Here is a 26334-nt window from a genome sequence, read left to right on the forward strand (position 1 = left end):
AAAGTTAGAAAGGTTTGTATTGACATAATCCCCTCCTGAATCTAAATGAAAAATCTTGATCTTTTTTCCAAACAGGGTTTCTATAAGGTTATAAAATTGTTTGACAATGTTTGATACCTCAGGTTTTTGTTTCAACAAGAAAATCCAAGTATAACGAGATGCTTGGTCAATACATAAGATAAAATACTTGTATCCCAAAGGAGATATAACAAGGACCCTAAATATCACTATGAATTAAATTGAAAGGAGTAGAATAAGTATTATTGCTTAATTGAAATGAAAGTTTATGACTCTTTGATCTTGCACAACTCTCACAAGGTAATTTTGAGGGAAAAATTAGTGAGTCTTTATCCAACAAAATACAAGATTTCAACATGGCCTAACCGAAGATTCCAAAAGTTCCACATTTTATTTGAAAACTCGATATCTTTTTTTGAAGCTGAGAGAAAACATTGATGAAGATTGATATCCCTAGATTGAAGAAGAAACAGCATGCCAACCTTACGCCCCCTGGCCATCATTTCCCCTGTCAATATGTTCTTAATAACACAACTGTTAGGAAAAAATATAACCAAAAATTCTTTCTACAAGTTGTCGAACAGATAAAAGATTTGCAGTAAGTTTTGGTATACAAAGAACTTTGGAAAATGGTTTAATGGAGCCAATGCCTGATGCATATAAAACAAGACCATTTGCTGTAATAATTTAATGTGTAGAATGTGCTCTAGATAAATCAGGAAAAAAATTAATTTCCTGTCATGTGGTTAGACGCAGCCGAATCAATATGCCATACTATTGAATCCGGAATTGTATTCTTACTAGGGTATGTAGCAGTCAGAGCTGTAGAGATTGCATTAGGAAGAGCCACCGCCAATGACTCTTGTATCTGTTGCGGAAGCCAAATGTATATAGTGTGAATAAGTCACAACTACTATACCAAAAAATTATGACAGCCACCAAATAATAAATAAGACAATAAAACAATAATAAAGGGAATACCAGAATTTACGAGGTTCGGCTAATTTTGCCTACTCCTCGGACACAACCAATATTTTATTTCACTCCAAAAATACAAGTGAAATAATACTAAAGAGAGAAGATACAAATGCCTTAAACAGATGAGAAGGCAAATGAGAGGTGTGTTTCAATCCTAAACATTAGGCCTTCTTTTATAGGGGAAAAATCCCGCCCAAACTTAATTCCCAACCAATGTGGGACTTTGACATTTTGCCAAACTTCAACAGTATCATCTTATGAATATTGTTGCGATCAAGCAATGCCGGTGTTTGATGTGTACCAACATCCCTTGCCATCGCCTAAAAGGCTTTATGAGGAGTTGAGCGTTTACCTGAAAAATGAGGTTTCGTACGACACTCTAGAATAATGTGACCATCCTTCTTACAATAGTTGCAATAATATTGCTTCTTGCAGTGAGCAATGATGTGTCTAGTTTCCTTGTAATAAAAGCACTAAGCTGACTTGTTGGAGTTTCCCGAGGAGGAAGAACTTCTATATGCACCCATGGCAAGGGAATTCTCCATAGAAGCTTGAGACCCCAATCGAGTTTCTTCTCGAAGAACTTCGGAAACCACCACCTCCAAAGCTGGCAGTTTTTTCCTGTTGAGAATGCTGGCATGCAATGACGAGAACTCAGACCTGAGTTTCATCAGGAATTGGACAGTCCTTGTCCTCTTTTATAGTAGTCATGAGATCCTTCAGTCCAGCCATGGAGATTGAAGCAGCAAAAACCTTATCTTGCTCAGCCCATAATGTGAGTAATCCAGGATAGAAGGAACGAACATTTTTCTCACCTTGTTTCGATTCTGCAAGTAGCCTTTCCAACTCAAATTCTCTAGCCAAATTTTGTTGGTTACCGAGGGAATGCAGATGACTCCACATTTTTGATGCTTTCTCAAGGATGTCAGCTCCATAGCTATATCAACAGAGACAGAATTGATAAGCCATTTGATGATTTTGCCATTGGCAGCCTCCCAATCTTCTTTTTCTTTGTCGTCTGTGGGTACAACCTTTGATTCATCCAAAATACTAGGCCTTTGCCTCGAATGAAAGCCTTGAAATGAAATTTTCAGATTGGGAAGTTATGCCCATCAAATTTTGTAGACAAGGTATCTCGTGAATCCTCCATGATTTAAAGAAGAAAGTAAATCAGAATCGAAGGGAATCAAAAAGCCGGAGATGAATCAAGGAGAGTCGGAGATGGATCAAACGGATTTACTGAAGAAACGAAAAATAAAGTGTTCAGGAAAAAAAATTCTAGTTTCTTGATACCATATTGAAAAGGAGAGAGATCCAGAAAATGAAAGAATTCTAATATCTTTCAATGATCCAGAACGGCAGGATTTACAAGGTATTTATACAAGTAAAGGAGTCTCAATTATCTCCTGATTACTAGCCTACTAATTGCTAGACAAATATCCCTGAAATTGCGCAACTAATTTGCTATACAATTTGACTGTTAGTCATAATGGGAGATCCCTGAGATTGGGTTGTTAAATAAGGTTTAGTCCACATATCTAAGCTTTATATTAAAATTATTGGGTTCAGTTGAACCTGTATAGTCGAGTAGCTACATCCGCCCCTACCAACGAGACAAGTAAAGTAAAACGGCAACCATTGAGCGTTCATAATCATTCCCCTTGATTAGATAACACTTCTGTGATAAGAAAATGTTTCATTAATGAAAATACCCGCACAATCCAAATCACGTTTTTTATCTTTGGTTGGTATAGTAAGAGAGAGAGAAAATCTCTATACATAAGGGAACGTTATCTATGGTTAGAGAATACACTTGTCCCTCATTAGTTGCAAGGATTTAGAATCTCGTGGATCGATCACTCCACCCATAGCCTTAATAAAATTGTAAAATATTTCGATTATTAATTCTTGCTTATGTTTTCCAACCGTCTCTCTTTCTCTTCATGATAATTACATGGCGTTTATCAAATGTGAAAACTACAAAAATTCATACTTTCTATATGACAATATTTCAAAATTCTGATTGTTTGGGCTTATTTCTTCTTTCATGATTTTAATTTAAGATCGTTCTGATAAGGGCTAGAATTACTTATAAGAACTCTAAAAAAGTTCAATTTGACTTAGTACATGGAGAATGACAAGATGTTTCACCCAAGAGTTATTTTCACTGTTGCTATCTACTAAAGGTGAAATTTTATTGCCATGACACAAAGTGGCTAAACATACACTAATCCCTTTGTCAAAGGTTATCCTCTACTAATTAGGACATGCTTGTGCAGTTGCAGCAGCCATTTGGTCGCTCTCAATTTCAGCATTGCAGATGTTGGCGATACCACGTATGTGTTTTTTCCGTAAGATGTTAATTTCCCACAATGTTTCTCAAATGCCCTGACCTATACATTAGAAAAGACTAATAGTCACATTCTCAACAAACAAACTAACAGAGAAATTCAAGTAAATTAAGTACGTAGCACAAACTTTTTATAATTAGGCTGATTACTTACATAGGATTTAAGGCAATTCCAATTGTCAACAAGTGGTTGTCCAGCAGGTCGAACACTCTGTAGCACCTCATTACCTTTTTCAGCTCCGATCCCAAGATTTTTTACATTGTTGTCCACTTTACTTCTCTTTGATAAAGCTTCTTTAAGTGTCGCTTGAGCTTCGACTTTCTCAACAGATCCTTCAGGAGCATTTTGGTGCTGCAAATATTCGGAAAAAACGAATAGAAATCGTGTGGTGTGGGGAAGAATAATTCCACATTATCAATTGTGCTACAAAAAGAGGCTGTAGTAGAAACATACTTTGGTGAACAAATAGAAAAGCTCAGCACTGCGTTGATCCACATGCTTTGATGATGTCGAGAATGACATGGCATTGTCATTGAATAATTAGTAACACCCATACACGCGGCAAGAGAATCAAAGCTCACCACTATATCACCATATTCCATGACATGGGAGCCATAGAAACCATGCGTTAAGTTGGCTGCAGTTCTATTTGCAACCTGAGGAGCATGTCCACAATGAAATCATAAATCTTCCTTTCAAAACATGGAATAAAAGAAAACATTTGAAGCATTAAAAATTGATCTTCTATTTTATGAACAATTACTTAAACAATATGCACGATATGTTTACAATAGTACAAGCTCTTACATGGTCATACTGTCCCGCCACACTGTCAGTTGTTCGATCCTGTACATCACTGTTCACAAGTACAAACAGTAATAAGTACCATGTCCATAATAATAAAGTGAGTTAAAATGGCGTCTTCCAAGTATAAAAATCCTCCAAGATAGTGAGGAAAATACAAGTCTTCCATCCCAACTACGTGAACTGACATACTCAGCTTTCTTAATTTAATGCTTTTGGGTTTTCAACGAAGTAAAATGTATCGGCTTATATGGAAGTAAAATGTCCTCACTACTAGAAATAGGGCCTGTGGCAACGAACATTTATGCAACGGTAACAGAACCGTTGCCATACACTATATATAGCAACGGTTAAAACCGTTGCCAATAGGGCTGGAGGATTTCGCTACTCTTTAATAATCTACCCGTTGCCATTGTACAGGAACCGTTGCCATAGATCTTACTGTAGCAACGGTTGTTACAAACGTTGCAATATTTGTATCTATCGGCACGGTGTTGGGGAAAATTACCTATAGGGACGGTTATGGGTTCCCTCCTTATTTTCCCTCTTCTATTTTGCCAAACCCGCCAAAATCTTTTCCTTAATATTTTTTTTACTCTTATTTCTTATTGAAAATATAAAATATCAGCTTTTTCATTCCCTAAACAACTTGTACTCTATCAGACCCTAAACCCACTTCCTCTCTCCCTAACTCGCGCTAATTATTTCGCAATTTCATCTCCCAATTTCGCTCTCTCTCACTCTCTCTCTCTCATCCAAATTTGTAACATAAACACTGCAATGAGGGTTCTTAGCTATGGGTGGAATTTAGCTTTGTAAAATTAAATACCCAATAGATTCACAAAGTAGCAGAATCGTGGGGGTCTCAAAATCAGTTAGAAATCAATAGTTGAGATTTTGCAAAGTGTATTTGCAGAGACAAAAAGGTTGGGATCTCTTTCTACCATCAGCGTAAGTTTCCCTATTTTTGGCTAGTTTCAGATTTTCAATTTTCTTTGTGATTTTTGTTTGCATGCACACAAATTGGTGGTCTTACTTTTTTATTTTAATTTTATATGCATTTTCTTTATGAGAGTCTTTAATTTATTCAGTAACTACAATTAGAAGCGAGTTTTCTGTTGGCAGATTCTCCGGAAAAGATCGATTCCTTGAGCGTGTTCACATAATTAGTTTCTCAGTTAGCTTCAATCGCGAGAAATTATTTTTCCAAAAGGCACACTGTGAGAAATCACTAGCTGAAGAATTTGTAAGTTCTTATTTTCTTATTTAGATATATTGATTTTCTTTATTCTTTAGTCTTTTGGGTATCAGTGGTGTATATGTTGCTTTAGATTTATGATTTGAACCGAAACTGGTATGCTAGGCTTTGAATCGTTTGTTCTTTCAAAACAAAAAGGAATCATTTTCCATTTTTTAGGTACAGGGTAAAAGGGTTTCATTATTTACTGCTTTTAACTTATGTGGTTCATGTGCATCAAGATAAGAATGTATCTGTTAGTTCTATTTTGTTGCAATAAACTAAATATATGATGCTTGCATAGAAGGGAAAAAAAAACTGCCCCTTTTTAGATCTGCTCATGTTTTGCTGCAGCTTTGTATTCTTTCTCTTAAAAAAAACTACTATAGTTTAATAATATATTGGTAAAAAGATACATTAATTAATTAGTGAATGTAAAAGATACATGTATTATTTTTTGATTAATTTGGTGCAAACTCAGGTACTAGTGAAATTTTTCAGCCTTCTTTTTCTCTTGTAGATGTGTGTTCCATGATAGCAATGTTTGAATATTTTAGAAGAGATAATATATTCCAAACTTTTGTTCAATGTGTTTGTTCAAATATGTATCACGTTTTCCCCTTACTCTTCTGCTCTTGTGTTCGTCAATAATAGCACCATCACATATTAGGAAAAAAGAAAAGGGAAATTGAAAGGTTCTAATCAGGTGCTGGTACTTATTAAGTACATAGAAGTGCACGATGTCGTCTGATTTAAAATTGGGATGTAGGGAGTATCTGCTTCTATTTTATTAGATCGTTACTTGTATTTAGTTTATGAAAAATATTCACTTTTATTCTAGATGTAGGTTTAAATTGTTTGATGGTAAGTCAATTTATCTGTTTGTAAAAGCTAGGTATCTGTTTGTGACAGCACTTCATACATTGATGGGCCTCAGTAAAGAAACATACCAAACTTCTACATCTTACTTACAAAAAATACACTCTAATTGCTATATCTATATGTTGCTACTTATAGAAAAAGTGAGCAGGAAATTATTTGTGTAATTTAAATTGAGATCTTGTTTGTTCAGATCATTTTTTATATCTGTAAAAGTGGTTTATTGGTTAAACCCCTTATATGCATATGCATTATAGTGAAAGGATCTTATTTGCTTGTAGAATACTTATAGTTTGTAAAGATTTAAAGGTTACATATATTGATGAGAATTAAATCACCATCCTTGAATCCTAGATTAACAGAGTACTTGGTCATGGTTTATTTGATAACATTAGTTCTCTTTAATTTTTTTGTAACTTAGCTTAACATAAATCTTAATTTTGGTGATTTACTAATATCTTATAGGAATTAAATGGATTATGGAGATGAAAGTTGGATGAATCTCCTAAGATGGACGGATGAGTATATTCGTGGAGTAAATACTTTTCTTGATAAGGCATTTGAACGAGCTTCCCAGGGAAATAAAATATTATGTCCTTGCAAAAAGTGCATGAATCGCAATTGGCATTATAGAAATGTGGTGGAGGATCACTTGGTAGTAAATGGGTTTGTTGCTGGTTATACCAAATGGGTTTTCCATGGGGAAGGATTTTCCTCGGCAAATCCACCTAATCCATGCAATGATGATGATGATTTTGACATGCGTAACGATATTGACAGACTACTTCATGATACATTTAGAAATATAGAGGGTGAGTCAAGGCATGAAGAAGGAGTGAAAGAGGGACTATCTGAAGATGCAAAGAGATTTTTTAGATTGGTTGATGAGGGAAAACAAGAGTTATATCCTGGGTGTGAAAATTTTACTAAACTAAGTTTCACCATTTGGCTATACTTGCTTAAATCCTTGCATGGGTGGAGTAATGTAGCATTTTCAGACATGCTGGACTTGATAAAAGAGGCATTTCCATTTGCTCAACTACCAGAGTCGTTTAACAAGGCTAGAAACATGATAAGAGATTTGGGTCTTCATTATGAAAAAAATACATGCATGCCCTAATGATTGCATGCTATTTTGGAACGACAATGCGAAGGCTGTTACTTGTTCTGTTTGTGGGACTTCAAGATGGAAGAGTACTAATGCAAGTTCTAATATCCTTGCAAAGGTTTTAAGGTACTTTCCCTTAAAGCCTAGGCTTCAAAGGATGTTCATGTGTCCTGAAACAGCTATTGCAATGAAATGGCATGCTAATGAACGACCCAATGATGGAAATTTAAGGCATCCGGCTGATGGAGAAGCTTGGAAGGATTTTGATTCCTTGCACCCGGACTTCGCTAGAGAATCGCGTAATGTTAGGCTGGGTCTTTCAAGCGATGGTTTTAATCCATTTAGAACCATGAGCATTTCTCATAGTACATGGCCTGTTGTGTTGATGAACTATAATTTATCGCCGTGGATTTGCATGAAGCCGGAATATATTATGTTGTCAATGATCATTCCAGGTCCATCATCTCCAGGAAATGATATTGATGTGTACCTACAACCACTAGTTGCAGAACTGAAGGAACTATGGGAAGTCGGGATAGAAACATATGATGCTGATACAAACCAAACATTTCAAATGCGTGCAGCTTTATTGTGAACAATTAGTGATTTTCCAGCATTAGCAATGCTTTCAGGATGGAGCACAAAGGGTAGATTGGCATGCCCCATTTGTAATTATGACACATGCTCTCAATATCTTAAACATAGTCATAAGATGTGTTACTTGGGCCATCAAAGATTTTTGCCTCCTGATCATCCATTCCGAAAAGATAAGAGGTCATTTGATGGTAAGGAGGAGCATAGACCTGCACCTACTTCTTTATCGGGTGTAGAAGTATTTGAAGAATTGCTTGAATTCAATAATGTTTTTGGAAAGGGAAAAAAGAAAAAACTTCGTAACAACAAAAGTCCGTGGAAAAAGAGATCTATTTTTTTTTAATTGCCATATTGGGCGCATAACAAATTGAGGCACAATCTTGATGTGATGCACATTGAGAAAAACATATGTGATAGTTTGATTGGGACTTTCTTAGAAATAGATAGAAAGTCAAAGGATCATGTAAGTTCTCACTATAACTTGCAAGAAATGGGGATACGAAAGGAGCTACAACCAAGAGAAGATGATAATGGAACAGTAAGTTTGGCTCAAGCTTGTTTCTCCATGAGTCCAGAAGAGAAAAGCTTGTTTTGCACCGTTATTAAAAATGCCAAATTGCCAAAAGGGTGTGCTTCAAATATATCAAACCGTGTGCATGTGAAGGAGATAAAAATATCAGGGTACAAAAGTCATGATGCTCATTTTATAATGCATTACTTACTCTAGGTTGCAGTTAGGAAATCATTGCCTAAGAATGTTTCGTTGACCTTGATTAGGTTGGGCGATTTCTTTAGAGCTATATGTAGTAAGGTTGTAATGAGAAAGGATCTTGAAAAAATGCAATCTGAAATTGCTGAAATAACTTGTAAACTTGAAAGGATTTTTCTTCCAACATTTTTTGATATAATGCCACATTTGCCTATTCATCTAGTGAATGAAATTAAGCTTGGGGGTCCACGAGGTCACGAGTTCAAGCCGTGAAAACAGGCTCTTGCGGAAACGCAGGGTAAAGCTCCATACAATAGACCCTTGTGGTCTGGTCCTTCCCCAGAACCCCGCTATTTAATTAATACACCAGGCTGCCTTTTTTTTAATATGGAAAGAAGTCTAAAAACAATAAAATGCATCAACTCATTTTTTGCTCTTTGATTACCAGAGAAGGGACCATAAAATTTGTTCATACCTGTCTTCCATCCAGGCCACACTGTACAAGTCTCCCAAGCACACACCGTTAAACTCAGGAGGGGACACTCCTGTTGCGGAAGCCAAATGTATATAGTATGAATGAGTCACAACTACTATACCAAAAATTATGGCAGCCACCAAATAATAAATAAGACAATAAAGCAACAATAAAAGGAACACCAAAATTTGCGAGGTTCGGCCAATTTTGCCTACTTCCTCGAACACAACCAATATTTTATTCCACTCCAAAAATACAAGTGAAATAATACTAAAGAGAGAAGATACAAATGCCTTAAAAAGATAAGAAGGTAAATGAGAGGTGTTTTAAAATCCTAAACATTAGGCCTCCTTTTTATAGGGAAACATCCCCCCAAATGAGGTCCTCTACCGATGTGGGACAATATTTTGCCAATCAATAAATCTCCACCTTGACAAAATTCCACTTCTTCAATTTTCTCTTAATAACAAATCTTGGTTGTGTCTTTATCTTCAATCTTCAGTGTTCAACAATGTTGATCAAATCCAAACAATGTTGAAACTTGACCGCAGTCACCACTTTTGTCAGCATATCAGCAGGATTCTCTGTAGTATGAATTTTGTTTACCGTGACTCCACCTTCTTCTGTGATTTCTCGTACGAAATGATACCGAACATCAATGTGCTTCGTCCTTGCATGATAAACTTGGTTCTTCGCTAATTGAATAGCACTTTGACTATCACAAAAAATTGTGATACTTTTGTATCCAATACCAAGCTCTTTTAGCAATTCATGAAGCCAAACTGCCTCCTTCACAGCCTCTGTGATAGCCATGTACTCTGCCTCTGTTGTAGACAAAGCAACTGTTGACTGCAAATTAGACTTCCAACTAACTGGTACCTTTGCGAAAGTAAACACATAACCAGTAGTTGATCTTCGTTTGTCCAGATCACCTGCAAAATCTGAGTCACAATATCCAACTACAGATTGGTTGCCTTCCTGCTCAAAAACTAACCCAACATTTACAGTATTATGAATATACCGTAGAATCCATTTCACAGCTTGCCAATGCTCCTTTCCTGGATTATGCATATATCTGCTAATAACTTCAACAACTTGTGAAATGTCAGGTCTCGTACAGACCATTGCATACATCAAGCTACCAACAACATTTGCGTATGGTAACTGTCGCACCTCCTTTTTCCCGCGCCCGCGAGGGTGCAAGGGAGTTTTCTCCAATTAAAGGACAGTCGAAACGGGATTTGTTTGTTTGTTTCAGAGTCGCCACCTGGGAATTTTAAGGCGTCCCAAGTTACCAATTTTAATCCCTGAATCGAGGAGAATATGACTCTGTTTATTATTCTGCGAACCAGAAATCCGGATAAGGAATTCTGTTAACCCGGGAGAAGGTGTTAGGCATTCCCGAGTTCCGTGGTTCTAGCACGGTCGCTCAACTGTTATATTTGGCTTGATTATTTTGATTTATTAAATACATTTTTATTGCATGATTTTATTGTTACCGCTTCTATTTAAATTGTTTATAATTAAAGACCCTTCTTCGAATCGAATCACGCGTACGTGTATTCGTTTTTAATATTTTTTAACGTGAAAATCGTGTCACGCGTACGTATACACAATGATATTGATAATATAATTTATTTATTTATTTTTTCGAAATTTTTATTTATTTATAAAAATAGACTTAAGTTCGAAATTGTGCTTAAAATAAAATTAAGAATGTCCGTCGCTCTTGTATCATTAAATATTGAACCGCACATCTCGAGTTATATGAAATTAATAATGATATTCTCCGAGAAATCCCTTTTATTAAATATTCGATCGAAGTTGCGCGAACGCATAATCCGAATTGCCTTTAGAAATATAATTAGGTTACGCGAACGTATCCCTAATCACAAAAATATTCTTGATGGTAGTATAAATTTGTTTACAAATTGTTTATTATATCCACTTATTTTTATATGAAAGCCATAGAGAAACATTGATTTAGACGTCTCTATATTTCTTGAAAAAAACATTCAAAAGTTATTATGTGTTCACCGCAAATCTTATTTTACGCATATGAATTATATTCCTCCAAGCCATTCAAATTTTAAAGAATTAATGATATGAAAAAGAAACAAACAACAGGTAACTAAAAAATACTATCATTTTTTATCGTGGATACAACATTAATATATCAAAAAATCGAATCGCATATAAAAATGGAAAAAGAATTAATTTGATAAACAAATTAATAGTTCCTGAAGAATTTTCATTGTTTCATTTAAGGCGAACTCTTCTTCTATATATCTTTTACATAAAATGCCACGATTCGTTTATAAATCCTATGTCCTTCTTATGTATTTGTTTTAGTCCAAAGTTGCAATGGTTTGGTTAATGTTTGCAATGGAAGATAAGAGTCAAGTTGATAAGAAAGAGAACTATTATACAAATTGATTCAATAAAATTACATCACATGCAATATAGTTATACGTTTGAACCATTCCTAATATTGTATCAACTCACCTTCCACATATGATTATATATATACTCATCATCATGCTATATATGAACATACAACTTATATCAATCTAAAAAATCAGATTTTTTACAAGATATACTAATAATGTAATTTATTGATACTTCCATTCTACTTTGCATTTAGCTAACAATATTACGGGATGTAATTAATGGCCCATTTTATGCCATGTTCGCTACCTTGATATTTTAATCATGACTTCACTTAATGAAAATTCCGAAATAGATGATATTATTACAACACTTAAACGAATTTTAAGAGGTAACAATTATCTTATATTCATTACGCCAAACGTACTACTATATTAATCAACTGAAACAAAACCAAATTTTAACTACTAAACTTGAATGAATGGAAAACAGAATTATAATTCCCGAACTTCATTAATTTGTCATGTTGAAGCTTTTCGTGACATGAATTTACAGATATGTACCTGATATTGGAAGCAAAAGAAAATGATGATGAGAATCAGCAGCAATAATAACAGTACAATAGCAACAACTGCCCAACAATAGTAACAACCCAGTAACAGACCGGTGGAGTAGTAATCCCAAAAACAAAAGCTTTAAGCTTTAAATGAAACAACAACCATTAATACTAATTTCAAACAAAGAAAGAAAGCAGTAGATTTTTTAGCTTTTATTTTTATTTTTGAAAGCTTAAATATTTTTCGGAATTTTTCTCTCTTCTATTCTCTGTCCGTTTTTTTTCTCTCTATCTGTATTCTTGTTCTTCCCATTTGTCTTCAAGACTTCCCATATATATAATCTCATCCCATAAATCTTTTAATCAATTAAATCAATACTTTTTCTCTACCCAACCCATTATCTTTCCACTCATCCCCATTACATTAAATAAACATATCACACCACCCCATTATATTTTGTCCCCCATGCTTTAATTAAAATAATGCAAGATTCCCCTTTAATTTAAATCTTGTCCCCCCTTTATATTAAATAATCATATCACAACCCACCCCATTTCATTTTGTCCCCCATGCTTCAAATAAACAATTTCAAAATGTACAATTCCTAAACTACCCTTTCCGACCTTACTGAAATTACCAAACTACCCCTGAACGTATTACAAATTTACCAAACTACCCATCAGCTATAACACATCAATTAATCAAACTTAACCAAAATATAGACAATATGATCAATTTCTAACAATGTTCAAACAACAATATGAACATGGATGAACATCATAACAACAATATCACATGAACACGATTTTAACAACATTTCAACAACAAATCACATGAACACAAATTGAACAACAAAGAACAACTAAAATTTGATTGAACAATATTTTAGCAACAAACCTATTTTCGGATTTAAACAACAACAACAAACAAGTATATTTAGATTTCTAACTTCAATCATATTGAACTTAAAATCAACTACTAACAACATTACAACAAACAATTCTTATATTAAACTTTAAACAAGATTATGAGAACAATTCAAGCAATAATCATAAATGGTAAACAAGAAATCAAACTATACAAAATTCGGATTCAAGATCATCCAAACAAAGTATGAACATGAATGGATCTATTTTAAGACAACAAACATGACGGATTAAACGATTAAAACAATATATTCCTTTAATACAACTAAATTCTTTAAACAAATAACAAGATCGACGAAGAAACAATTATGAACTTAAACTTGAACTTAACAATATTAACAATTTCTAACAATACATAAACACATGAAACAAATTGAAGAAATAGTTGATTAAATTTCAATTTGAATCTAACAAACATCAAACTAACAAATACTTACTTAAACAATAATACAAACATGAAATAAACATGAAAACAACTAATTAAACTTCTATTTGAAATCTGAAAATTAATTTAACGAAACATATGAACAAACTAAAATTATTTCAACTACGGACAAACAAAACAAACATTGAATCATTTATCGATTTTGAATCCGAAAAACAACGAACAACAAAAAAAATATGGACGAAATTTGGAAACATAAACCAACTAACCGATTCGAAACAACGACGAATAAACGAAGAAGATGGAGAGGAAGGAGCAGCAGTCCGCAGCTGAACGCTCATGGCTGCTCGTCGCAGCTCCTCGCAGCTGAACGCTCATGGCTGCCCGTCGCAGCTCGTCGCAGCTGAACACTCATGGCTGCTCGTCGCAGCTCGTCGCAGTTGAACGTTCATGGCTGCCCGTCGCAGCTCGTCGCAGCTGAACACTCATGGTTGCTCGTCGCAGCTCGTCGCGGGCAGCAGTTGACGTGTTCGGAACAGGAGCAGCTGGTCGACCATGGCAGCAGCTCGACGTGCTCGGAACAGGAACAGCTGGTCGGAGGAAAGGAAGCCGCAACGATGGGGTTTCTCCTTCGTTGGTCGAGGGTTTTTCCGGCGTGATTGGGGTTGGGGTCGCGAAAGAGGTTGTGTCGTTTGGTGGTGTTTGGACGGTGCTTGGGTGGTGTTCGACGAAGGGGGGTGGCTGCTGGGTAGCCATGGCAGCTCATTATTTTGGAGAAGGAGAAGAAGAAGAAAAGAAGAAGAAGAAGAATAGGGGGGCAGATGACTTAGGTCATTTTTAGGGTTTTTCCTTTTATTTTTTTGTTTTGTTTTGTGTCTTTGAAATGCAAGATAGGGGTATTGGGTCTTTTGGGTTATGGACTGGGTCGACCCAGTTCGAAATGGACTGGGTCGTAGGGAAGATTGGGCCATTTTTTGGGCCTATGGCTTGAAATTGAAGAAGAGGCCCAATTCCGACTTTCTTTATATTTTCGCTCTTTTTTTCTTCTTTTATTTTTCTAAAACTAAATTATAAAAATACTTAAACTATTATTAAGAACTAAATTAAGTTATAAAAGCACAAATTAACTTCCAATAACAATTAACGCACAATTAAGTGTTAATTAAGCATAAAATTGTATATTTGGACATTAAATGCTAAAAATGCAAACGATGCCTATTTTTGTAATTTTCATTTTTTATAAACAAATTTAATTACTAACAATTGTAGAATTAAATCCTACATGCAAAATGCGACGTATTTTTGTATTTTTTATTAATTTAACAAATAAGAAAACACAGACAAATACAAATAATTATCCAAAAATATCAAAAAAACACTCAAAATTGCACATCAAGAAAAAATCATTTTATTTTGCATTTTTTTGGGAGTATTTCTCATATTGGGCAAAATCACGTGCTTACAGCTGCCCCTCTTTGCCCGAAGACACGAAGGGTTTTCGTGCAAAGATAAAGCGAGCGATTTTTTGCCCATCCGAGTACTCTGTGTGAAGCATTTTTTTGAAAAAGATTTGACCGAACCTTTGCTTCAAAGGTTTCCTACATATCCTGGGCTAAACAGGAATCAGGTCAATGTAGTTCGGGAAGTTTTGGTAGCTGGGACTACCGTGGGACTGCATTGTTACTGTTGTTGCATGCTATTACTACTGCTTACTGATCTTCTTGTTACACCATGCTTAAAAGAAAACAAGAAGCTAGGCTAGAGTACAATTTGTTTTTGTTGCCTTGCTTTCTTGTCTGCTTGCATTTTTTCCCGGTGCTTTTCTTCTTTTTGACACATGCACTTGAGTTTGTGCTGTGACCTCTTGTTGGAACCTTCTGTTTCCCGGTGCCGGGGAATTTTATTGTTTCCTGCTGGGGATTCCTATTGTAACCCTCTGTTTTATTGTTCTCTGACTTGATCTTGAAATGTATGCCTCTGTTATCTGGGCGGGCTCCCAACTTCAATGCTTGAAATGTAAAGACTGAAATGTATGCCTCTGTTATTTGGGCGGGCTCCCAACTTCAATGCTTGAAATATAAAGACTGAATGTATGCCTCTGTTATTATGGGCGGGCTCCCAACTTCAACACTTGAAAAGTAAAGACTGAATGTATTCCTCTATTATTATGGGCAGGATCCCAACTTCAACACTTGAAATGTAATCGCCATTCCTCTCTTCAGGCGGGCTCCTGACTTCAACAACAACTTTGAAAATAAAATCCTATTCGAGGGCGGATGAACCCAAAATATCCTATTCGAGGGCGCATGAACCCAAATATCCTATTCGAGGGCGGATGAACCCAAAAATATCCTATTCGCAAAATATCCTATTCGAGGGCGGATGAACCCAAAATATCCTATTCGAGGGCGGATGAACCCATAATATCCTATTCGAGGGCGGACGAACCCAATATATCCTATTCGAGGGCGGATGAACCCAAAAGATCCTATTCGAGGGCGGATGAACCCAAATATCCTATTCGAGGGCGGATGAACCCAAAATATCTATTCGAGGGCGGATGAACCCAAAATATCCTATTCGAGGGCGGATGAACCCAAAATATCTTATTCGAGGGCGGATGAACCCAAAAGATCCTATTCGAGGGCGGATGAACCCAAAATATCCTATTCGAGGGCGGATGAACCCAAAAGATCCTATTCGAGGGCGGATGAACCCATAATATCCTATTCGAGGGCGGATGAACCCAAAATATCCTATTCGAGGGCGGATGAACCCAAAAGATCCTATTCGAGGGCGGATGAACCCAAAATATCCTATTCGAGGGCGGATGAACCCAAAATATCCTATTCGAGGGCGGATGAACCCAAAATATCCTATTCGAGGGCGGATGAACCCACAATATCCTATTCGAGGGCGGATGAACCCAAAATATCCTATTCGAGGGCGGATGAACCCAAAATATCCTATTCGAGGGCGGATGAACCCAAAAGATCCTATTCGAGGGCGGATGAACCCAAAATATCCTATTCGAGGGCGGATGAACCCATAAGATCCTATTCGAGGGCGGATGAACCCAAAATATCCTATTCGAGGGCGGATGAACCCAAAAGATCCTATTCGAGGGCGGATGAACCCATAATATCCTATTCGAGGGCGGATGAACCCAAAAGATCCTATTCGAGGGCGGATGAACCCAAAATATCCTATTCGAGGGCGGATGAACCCAAAATATCCTATTCGAGGGCGGATGAACCCAAAATATCCTATTCGAGGGCGGATGAACCCAAAATATCCTATTCGAGGGCGGATGAACCCAAAATATCCTATTCGAGGGCGGATGAACCCACAATATCCTATTCGAGGGCGGATGAACCCAAAATATCCTATTCGAGGGCGGATGAACCCAAAATATCCTATTCGAGGGCGGATGAACCCAAAATATCCTATTCGAGGGCGGATGAACCCAAAATATCCTATTCGAGGGCGGATGAACCCAAAATATCCTATTCGAGGGCGGATGAACCCAAAATATCCTATTCGAGGGCGGATGATCCCATTTTCAAAATCTTGGAATTGTCTTACCTCCGACTGTTTTTCTTCGAATCGTGTTGTCTTGCTATCTCTTAAAACTTGAATTAATTTCCTCGTTCCTCCGAGGAAATTTTCTACAATGGCAGAAAATTTTCTGCCCCAGTTTTGGTGCTTTTCCTTGTTCTCCAGGTGGACGCTTGACTTCTGATATTTCAACTCTTCTTCCTTGTTCTCCAGGTGGATGCCTGATTGCTATTTCAACTGTCCTTCCTTGTTCTCCAGGTGGACGCCTGACTTCTTATAATTCAACTGTTTTCCCTTGTTCTCAAGGTGGGCGCCTGATTGCTTCTTTGATTCTTCATCCTCATTCTCCAGGTGGACGCCTGATTTCTTCAAAAAAAAAAAATTTTTATCCTCCGCTCTGCTTTGTTCTTGCTTGCTGGGGATAGTACCACTGTGGGAGTCTCCTTTCTTCCCCTCCTTCAAATTTGTTTTTGGGTTTTTTTTTTTTCAACACTGCTGGGGATAAAAGTGTTATTTTCTTGGGATAACGTTGTTGAGGATAACGCTGCTGGGGAATTTTATCCCTTCAAATCGATGTTTCATTCTTTTGGAAGCTGCTGGGGAGGATAATGACTCTTCGCTTTTCTGAGCACAAATGTCATCTTTTTGTTCTGTTTGCTGGGGATCAACTTCCTCCATTGGAAGCTTATTATGTTGGGGGAAACCCTGGTTCAAAGACCACTTCCTTGGTGCTATCTTTATTCTTCCCCAAATGGGTACCTGATTTCCAGAAAATTTTCTAACTGAAAAGAAAATTTTCTGCCCCAGTTTGCATTTTCCCTTATGGTCTTCACTGCCATTCCATTTACCTGTTTCAAACCAAACAAAATTTGTTAGTTTAAAAACCCGGTGGTTGGTTATGATACTCCTACTGGGATGGTTTTTCCCTTTCTCCCTTCCCCACTCTATGTTGTCCGACCCTCTTGGAACTTGGTCGAAAATCTGTCGGGGATGCTCCTACATCTCGATGATCTGCCGGGGGCCCTCTTGGAATTAGGTCCACAATTTTCTCAACTGTTGTTTTCCTGTTTTTCTCCAACTTCCCCTGGAAATTTGGTCTTATTGGGATCTAGGCCCCTTTCATCATTTGGTCTTGCGACCAACTTCTTTTCTCTTTATCGCCTTATCTTTGGCGTGTCCTATTCGCATTTTGCTTTGCATCATTTTGGCAATTGGTAGTAAGCTCTGAAAATTCTTTTCAAAAACAAACTGCTGGGAAGGTAAGTCTTTTAAACCAAGAAATGAAAAAGTGATGATTTCAAAAAATAGAAAAAAGAAGAAGTCTTTCTGAACAAATGCTAGGGAAAAGGAAAGAAAAGAACTTATCTGAATGATATAACCGATTCCAACGATCATGTCGTGCATTCCGGATTAATCAACCCAGTCTATTTGTATCAATCAACCTTCCAGACGGCCTCATGTTGCTGGGGATAAACAGGCACTCAACTCTTTGCGGATCCTTCCCGCCAATCTTGTTTTGTCGCCTCATAGTGCCCTTCGAGGGGTTTTCACTAATAAGACTCTCTCATTTCTCTCAACTCCTGTCGCCTTATGGTGCCTGTGAAGGTTTTCACCGATAAGACTCTCTCATTTTATTTTATTTTTCAGCTGGGAATTGGAGTGTTGCCGATATGACTCTCTCTGTTGGGGATTCTTTCGGCTATCAATTCAGTTCCAGCTGATGATCTTCTTCTTTGCTGGGGATCAGAGTGTTATTCCCGACTTCCATTTGCATTGACTTAGCACTTCTCAGATACTGATCGGGAGGTCTTTTTTGGACATCAATAGGGATTTTTGTGTATGGCTGAAAGGAGAAGGGGGTATCAAAAGTTCAAAAATAATTTTTAGGGGTAAAATAGTACAACTCTTGGAATCAAACTTTCTTGCCAAAATTACAAGCGCCAACTTCTGCCCCAGTTTTTCTTGCTTGGGGATTTTTATTTTGTCACAATATGTTACCTTATGCACACTATGTTACACTATGACCGAGCCGTGAGGCGCCTACGTATCCTTCTTTGAGGAATCAGGTCAAACGTAGTTCCCATTCCTTTGTTTTTTTTTTTGACTTTTCTTTTGTTCTTATTATCATTACTTTTTCCGTTTTCATTACTGATTCCAAAAGAGGGGTATGAAAGAGTAAATAAGGCTCAAAAGGGGAAGCAAAGGTCAAAGTGTTTGGATAGAAGAAAGAATTGCCTCCGTCATTTCATTCTCTGATAAATGCTAAGTACAAACAAACAACAATTACAATTACCAGAAATCATAATATCTCTTAACTGCGTCAGAATTGATAGCCATGTCGACGCATTTCCCTTCGATATCTGTGGATCATAAAGCATCATCGGGCTTGCTCTGTGTAGATTGCGATAATCAACACACACCTCGGATTTTCCGTCTTCTTTTTTTTTTTCTTTTTTTTTTTCATTGGCACCCCATTAGCCCACCAATCAGGATATCGAGCGGCCCGAATAACCTTAGTATTCAGCTGTTTGGTCACTTCTTCCTTAATCTTCCCACTCACGTTGGTTTTGATCTTCCTGAATTTTGCTGGACGGGGGGTAATGCCGGGTCAGTGGGCAATTTTTGAACCACTAGATTGGTGCTTAAGCCCGGCATGTCGTCGTATGACCATGCAAAATGTTTTGAATTCAGTAAGTGCTTTGATTAGTTCTTCCCTGATGTTTGGTTCCATGTGGATGCTTATCTTAGCTTCCCTGATGTCATCCGCATCCCCTAGATTGACGACTTTCGTGTCATTTGAGTTGGGCCTTTTTTTTTTTTTTTAAATTGGCTCAACTCTTTGTTAATTTCTTCGAAGGCTTCATCCTTATCGTATTCCGACTTATCATCACAATCTTGTACTATAAGTTCGAAATCAGATTGATATTTTTTAGACTAGGCTGAAGATCCGTCGTGCATGCCATGTCATTAGAACCAGTAGAAAGAGAACTGTTCAGAAGAGAAAAATAAGAAGAAAAATTAAAACAATATAAGGAATGAGGAAAAAAAACTTTTACTATATTAAAATACGGGATAGCAAGGTTTCACACTTTGGCGAGCACAAGAAAGATTTGGATTACAACCCTGAATAATCCAGACAACAAAAAAGAAAATCAGAGCCCACTACCAAGACTCCCTTCGTATAGGAAGAGGAGTAGCCATTCAATTGTGGATTTTTGCTTTCAACCCCACAAACTGTACATCTGCCTCATTGGACCCTTTTCCCACCACCATAACTGGCTTGTCATCCACCTTTTCCAACTATACCACCGTTTTCCCACTGGTTAACATTTCTTTTGAACCGACACGGATCATCATCACTGTTTGTGAGGGTTTCTTTAGCTTCCCTCCTTCGTGCATTAGCTCAATCATGTGGGTTTCAAGGTGTGCCGGCAACGGGTTCTGATTGATGTTGGGTGCCTCTGGTGTCTGAACCTCAATCTTGTTGGTGTCAATAAGATTTTGTACTGCATGTTTCAACTTCCAACATTTCTCGGTATCATGTCCGGGAGCCCCCGAACAATACTCACAGCTTACCGAGTGGTCCATATTTTGGGAAAAGGGATTTGGCAATCTGGGCTCAACAGGACTTAACAAGCCTAACTGCCTTAATTTGTGGAACACAGCAGTATAGGTTTCCCCCAACTCAGTGAATGTTCTTTGTATTTTTTCATTTCTGAAAGCCTGATTTCCCCGGAAACCTGCCCCTGGAGGGTTCTTGTAGGCTCTTGGTGGTGAATAGGTGTTTTGCAGTGGTGTATGTGTGTTCTGGGGAGCCGGTGCGTGCCATTGCGAGCGAACCGGAGGCTGAGTATATGTTTGGGCTTGGTTAATGGAAGAATGGGGCTCTGAAGGGTGATAGTAGTGTTGGGATGAATTGTGGTGGTAAGTTGATTGGCGAGGTCGTTGTTGATTATAGTAAGGCGGTGAACCTCTGGGTCCCGACCAAATTCCTGAATCAACTACCGCTGCTTCCTCTCTCTTTTTTCTTCCCATTTCTCCTACCCCGCTTTGAATAGCTTGAGTAGCTGCCTTAATTGCTGAATAGCTCATAATTTTATTTGTCTTGAGGCCTTCTTCCACCATACCTCCCATCTTTACTACTTCGTTGAATGATTTCCCAACCGCTGAAACCAAATGGGCATAGTAAGTTGGTTCCAAGGCTTGGAGGAAGTAGTCTACCATTTCACTCTCCTTCATAGGAGGATCCACTCTTGCTGCTTGTTCTCTCCACCGGAAGCCGTACTCTCTGAAACTTTCATTGTGTTTCTTCTCTCAAATTTTGTCAAAGATAGTCGATCTGGGATGATTTCCAGATTGTATTGGAAATGGTATGTGAATGCCTGTGCCAGGTCATCCCAGGTGTACCATCTCCCATGGTCCTGGCGTGTATACCACTCCAAAGCTGATCCGCCTAAACTTTGACTGAAGTAAGCCATCAATAATTCGTCCTTTCCCCCAGCTCCTCGCATCTTGCTGCAGAAACCCCTTAAGTGGGCTACTGGCTCGCCGTGCCCATTGTATAGATCAAATTTAGGCATCTTGAAGCCAACTGGTAATTGTACATTTGGGAACAAGCACAAATCCTTGTATGCTACACTGACTTGCCCACCTAACCCTCGCATGTCTCGGAATGATTGTTCTAGACTTTTGACCTTCCTGAACATCTCTTCTTGTTCAGTATTTTTGGCTGGCTTATCACTTTCAGTTGGGAGGTCAAAACGAGGAGTAGTTGAATAGATTTCGGAGGCCTTGAGGGTGGGCTCCGGGGGGTAATATTGGTTATCCTGGGCCTGGAATGTAGGCTCACTAGGAGATTTGTGGAATGTAGCCGGGGGAGGTGCTACGAAAACAGGAGTCACAGGTGGAGGAAAGTATGAAACTGGTTTCGGAGGTGGAGACTGCGGTGTCTGAGAGGTGGTTCCTCGGTAGTGTTGGTAAATGGGGAAATTTGGGGATAATTCAGTTGTAATATTATCCTGAGTTTGGGTCATTGATGGAGCAGGGTTAGTTGGGTAAGATGGGGGTAACTGTCCTGTAGACCAGGCTTGGTACATCTCAGCCATTTGCTGCTTGAGTTTAAACATCTCTTCTTTCATTTTCCCGACATCCATCTCCTCTAGCTCAATACCTGTGTCAACCTCTGGGATAGACATACTTTCGGGTATTGGTCCTTTTGATCTCGTGTGATAATGATAATATGCCAGTATACTCTTTAGAGAAACTAACTGCTTGAATTCTGAAAATGAACAAACTTGTTAGTTTTTTGAGAATTTAACACATATATAATTACACGTTGAGATGCAATGCTCCTAGACAAATATCCCCTTTCTATTATGCATTTGCTCGACTGCTTGTGTCGTCCCAACTTTCTTGAAAATTTTATTCACTTTTATTTTATTTTATTTTCTTATATATATTTTATTGTGGTGGTCGAATCTTATAGAGATTGCCTACGTATCATGACCCCGCATGAATCAGACCTTGCGTAGTTCGGACCTCGTGAATAAGTAAATGAACTAATATTTTTTTTTATTGGAACTGTGAAAGAACTGCTCAAAGGAAGTATATATATATATTTTTTTGATTGATTTCTTTTTGAAAGAAAAACTCGTAAAAATTCCTTTTCTTTTGATTTGAACTTTGAGAATTTCAAAAGTAAAAGGAAGTTTTTTTTTCGAATTTCCATTTGTCTTTTTTTTTTATTCTAAAGAAAAAAAATATTTTTGGAATTTTACTTTTGATAAAAGAAATGCTTCTAAAAAATAATTTTTGAATTTTGAATTTTCTTTTCAATTTTGAAAGAAGAATCAAAATATTTTCGAATTTGTTTTATTTTATAATATATATATTTTTTTAATAATTAAAAAAAAACTTTCTAAAGAAGTCAATAATGGAAAATATTTTTGGATTTTTTTTTTTTTGAAAATTGGGAGTCTAAAAAAAACTTTTCCAGACTTTTAGGGCAGGACAAATATTTTTGCAACAAATAAAGATATATATACATTTTTTGGAAATAAAGAAAAACTTTTTGGATTTATATATATATATATATTTGCAACAAATAATAAAACCACTTTCAACGCGACTCTTTTTATTTTATTATTTTAAATTTTTCAGAAACGAATAAAATAAAAACTATTTTAAAAGTAAGACTCTTTTTCATTGTCATTTTCAGGGGAAGACAAACTATTTTCCTTTATATATATATATATATATATATATATTTTATTTTATTTTATTTTTTTGAAAAATAAGACAGAACAACGATTTTTTTTTTCTTTCTATTTTTTCTTTGGTTTTAATAAAACAAACTAATAAAATATTTTTTTTTCATTTTCTCAAAATTTCGGCAGAGTTTTGACAGTATTTGGGCATTGGCTTTTTTTTTTTTCAAAAATAAACAGTCAATTCCCTAACCGCTATTTCTTTTTTTCCAATTTTAAAATATTATTCATGATATTCAAAAGTCAGTCAACACACAAATCCGGATCAAATAAATGCGCAAGTAGCAGCAAGTAAGATGCATCAGGATGGTCATTTTTTTGGTACACCTGTCCTAGACAGACCCAACCCCTGTGTTGAGTCTCCAAAGTCAAATGCACGTGATGCAAACAATCGCTCCTACTAGGGATCCGGCATGAAGCTGAGTTATTCTAAGTGAAAAAACCTGAGGCATATTGATCTAGCCCTGGCTTACCCAAACGGACAGTTTGAGCCGAAGCGGGGGCAACGTACCGGGAGCACGAAAGTCTACCCGGCCTAGTTACTTGTCCCAACTTCGTCTTATTTGGTATGACTTTAACAGAAAGGTGGGCCACGCGCACGTGTGCACCATAAATTTAGAAGACTCAGAAAGAAGGGGGTTTCGTAGCAGTTGTATATATTCATAATTCAAATAATATTAAAGCGGTAAAAGTGTCATTTAGCACATTGGGCATATATCATGTAAAAAAATCAGATAATAAATAAAGCCAACTATAACAATTATTTTAAGCTCGAATTCTTGAACCCTGAACCAGTGGTTTTGGTTTTAAATCCCCAACAGAGTCGCCAGAGCTGTCGCACCTCCTTTTTCCCGCGCCCGCGAGGGTGCAAGGGAGTTTTCTCCAATTAAAGGACAGTCGAAACGAGATTTGTTTGTTTGTTTCAGAGTCGCCACCTGGGAATTTTAAGGCGTCCCAAGTCACCAATTTTAATCCCTGAATCGAGGAGAATATGACTCTGTTTATTATTCTGCGAACCAGAAATCCGGATAAGGAATTCTGTTAACCCGGGAGAAGGTGTTAGGCATTCCCGAGTTCCGTGGTTCTAGCACGGTCGCTCAACTGTTATATTTGGCTTGATTATTTTGATTTATTAAATACATTTTTATTGCATGATTTTATTGTTACCGCTTCTATTTAAATTGTTTATAATTAAAGACCCTTCTTCGAATCGAATCACGCGTACGTGTATTCGTTTTTAATATTTTTTAACGTGAAAAATCGTGTCACGCGTACGTATACACAATGATATTGATAATATAATTTATTTATTTATTTTTTCGAAATTTTTATTTATTTATAAAAATAGACTTAAGTTCGAAATTGTGCTTAAAATAAAATTAAGAATGTCCGTCGCTCTTGTATCATTAAATATTGAACCGCACATCTCGAGTTATATGAAATTAATAATGATATTCTCCGAGAAATCCCTTTTATTAAATATTCGATCGAAGTTGCGCGAACGCATAATCCGAATTGCCTTTAGAAATATAATTAGGTTACGCGAACGTATCCCTAATCACAAAAATATTCTTGATGGTAGTATAAATTTGTTTACAAATTGTTTATTATATCCACGTATTTTTATGTGAACATCATGAGAGAAACATTGATTTAGACGTCTCTATATTTCTTGAAAAAAACATTCAAAAGTTATTATGTGTTCACCGCAAATCTTATTTTACGCATATGAATTATATTCCTCCAAGCCATTCAAATTTTAAAGAATTAATGATATGAAAAAGAAACAAACAACAGGTAACTAAAAAATACTATCATTTTTTATCGTGGATACAACATTAATATATCAAAAAATCGAATCGCATATAAAAATGGAAAAAGAATTAATTTGATAAACAAATTAATAGTTCCTGAAGAATTTTCATTGTTTCATTTAAGGCGAACTCTTCTTCTATATATCTTTTACATAAAATGCCACGATTCGTTTATAAATCCTATGTCCTTCTTATGTATTTGTTTTAGTCCAAAGTTGCAATGGTTTGGTTAATGTTTGCAATGGAAGATAAGAGTCAAGTTGATAAGAAAGAGAACTATTATACAAATTGATTCAATAAAATTACATCACATGCAATATAGTTATACGTTTGAACCATTCCTAATATTGTATCAACTCACCTTCCACATATGATTATATATATACTCATCATCATGCTATATATGAACATACAACTTATATCAATCTAAAAAATCAGATTTTTTACAAGATATACTAATAATGTAATTTATTGATACTTCCATTCTACTTTGCATTTAGCTAACAATATTACGGGATGTAATTAATGGCCCATTTTATGCCATGTTCGCTACCTTGATATTTTAATCATGACTTCACTTAATGAAAATTCCGAAATAGATGATATTATTACAACACTTAAACGAATTTTAAGAGGTAACAATTATCTTATATTCATTACGCCAAACGTACTACTATATTAATCAACTGAAACAAAACCAAATTTTAACTACTAAACTTGAATGAATGGAAAACAGAATTATAATTCCCGAACTTCATTAATTTGTCATGTTGAAGCTTTTCGTGACATGAATTTACAGATATGTACCTGATATTGGAAGCAAAAGAAAATGATGATGAGAATCAGCAGCAATAATAACAGTACAATAGCAACAACTGCCCAACAATAGTAACAACCCAGTAACAGACCGGTGGAGTAGTAATCCCAAAAACAAAAGCTTTAAGCTTTAAATGAAACAACAACCATTAATACTAATTTCAAACAAAGAAAGAAAGCAGTAGATTTTTTAGCTTTTATTTTTATTTTTGAAAGCTTAAATATTTTTCGGAATTTTTCTCTCTTCTATTCTCTGTCCGTTTTTTTCTCTCTATCTGTATTCTTGTTCTTCCCATTTGTCTTCAAGACTTCCCATATATATAATCTCATCCCATAAATCTTTTAATCAATTAAATCAATACTTTTTCTCTACCCAACCCATTATCTTTCCACTCATCCCCATTACATTAAATAAACATATCACACCACCCCATTATATTTTGTCCCCCATGCTTTAATTAAAATAATGCA

At 36.4% G+C, this 26334-nt stretch overlaps 1 pseudogene; it reads right to left on the reverse strand.

The window, feature by feature from the left end:
• Positions 1-3252: 3252 nt before the first annotated feature.
• The window catches only part of LOC104240988 (vacuolar-processing enzyme-like), a 35908-nt pseudogene continuing 12826 nt past the window's right edge, over positions 3253-26334 (reverse strand).

Source organism: Nicotiana sylvestris, chromosome 8 (assembly GCF_000393655.2).
Source record: "Nicotiana sylvestris chromosome 8, ASM39365v2, whole genome shotgun sequence".
In the NCBI taxonomy this organism is placed as follows: domain Eukaryota; kingdom Viridiplantae; phylum Streptophyta; class Magnoliopsida; order Solanales; family Solanaceae; genus Nicotiana; species Nicotiana sylvestris.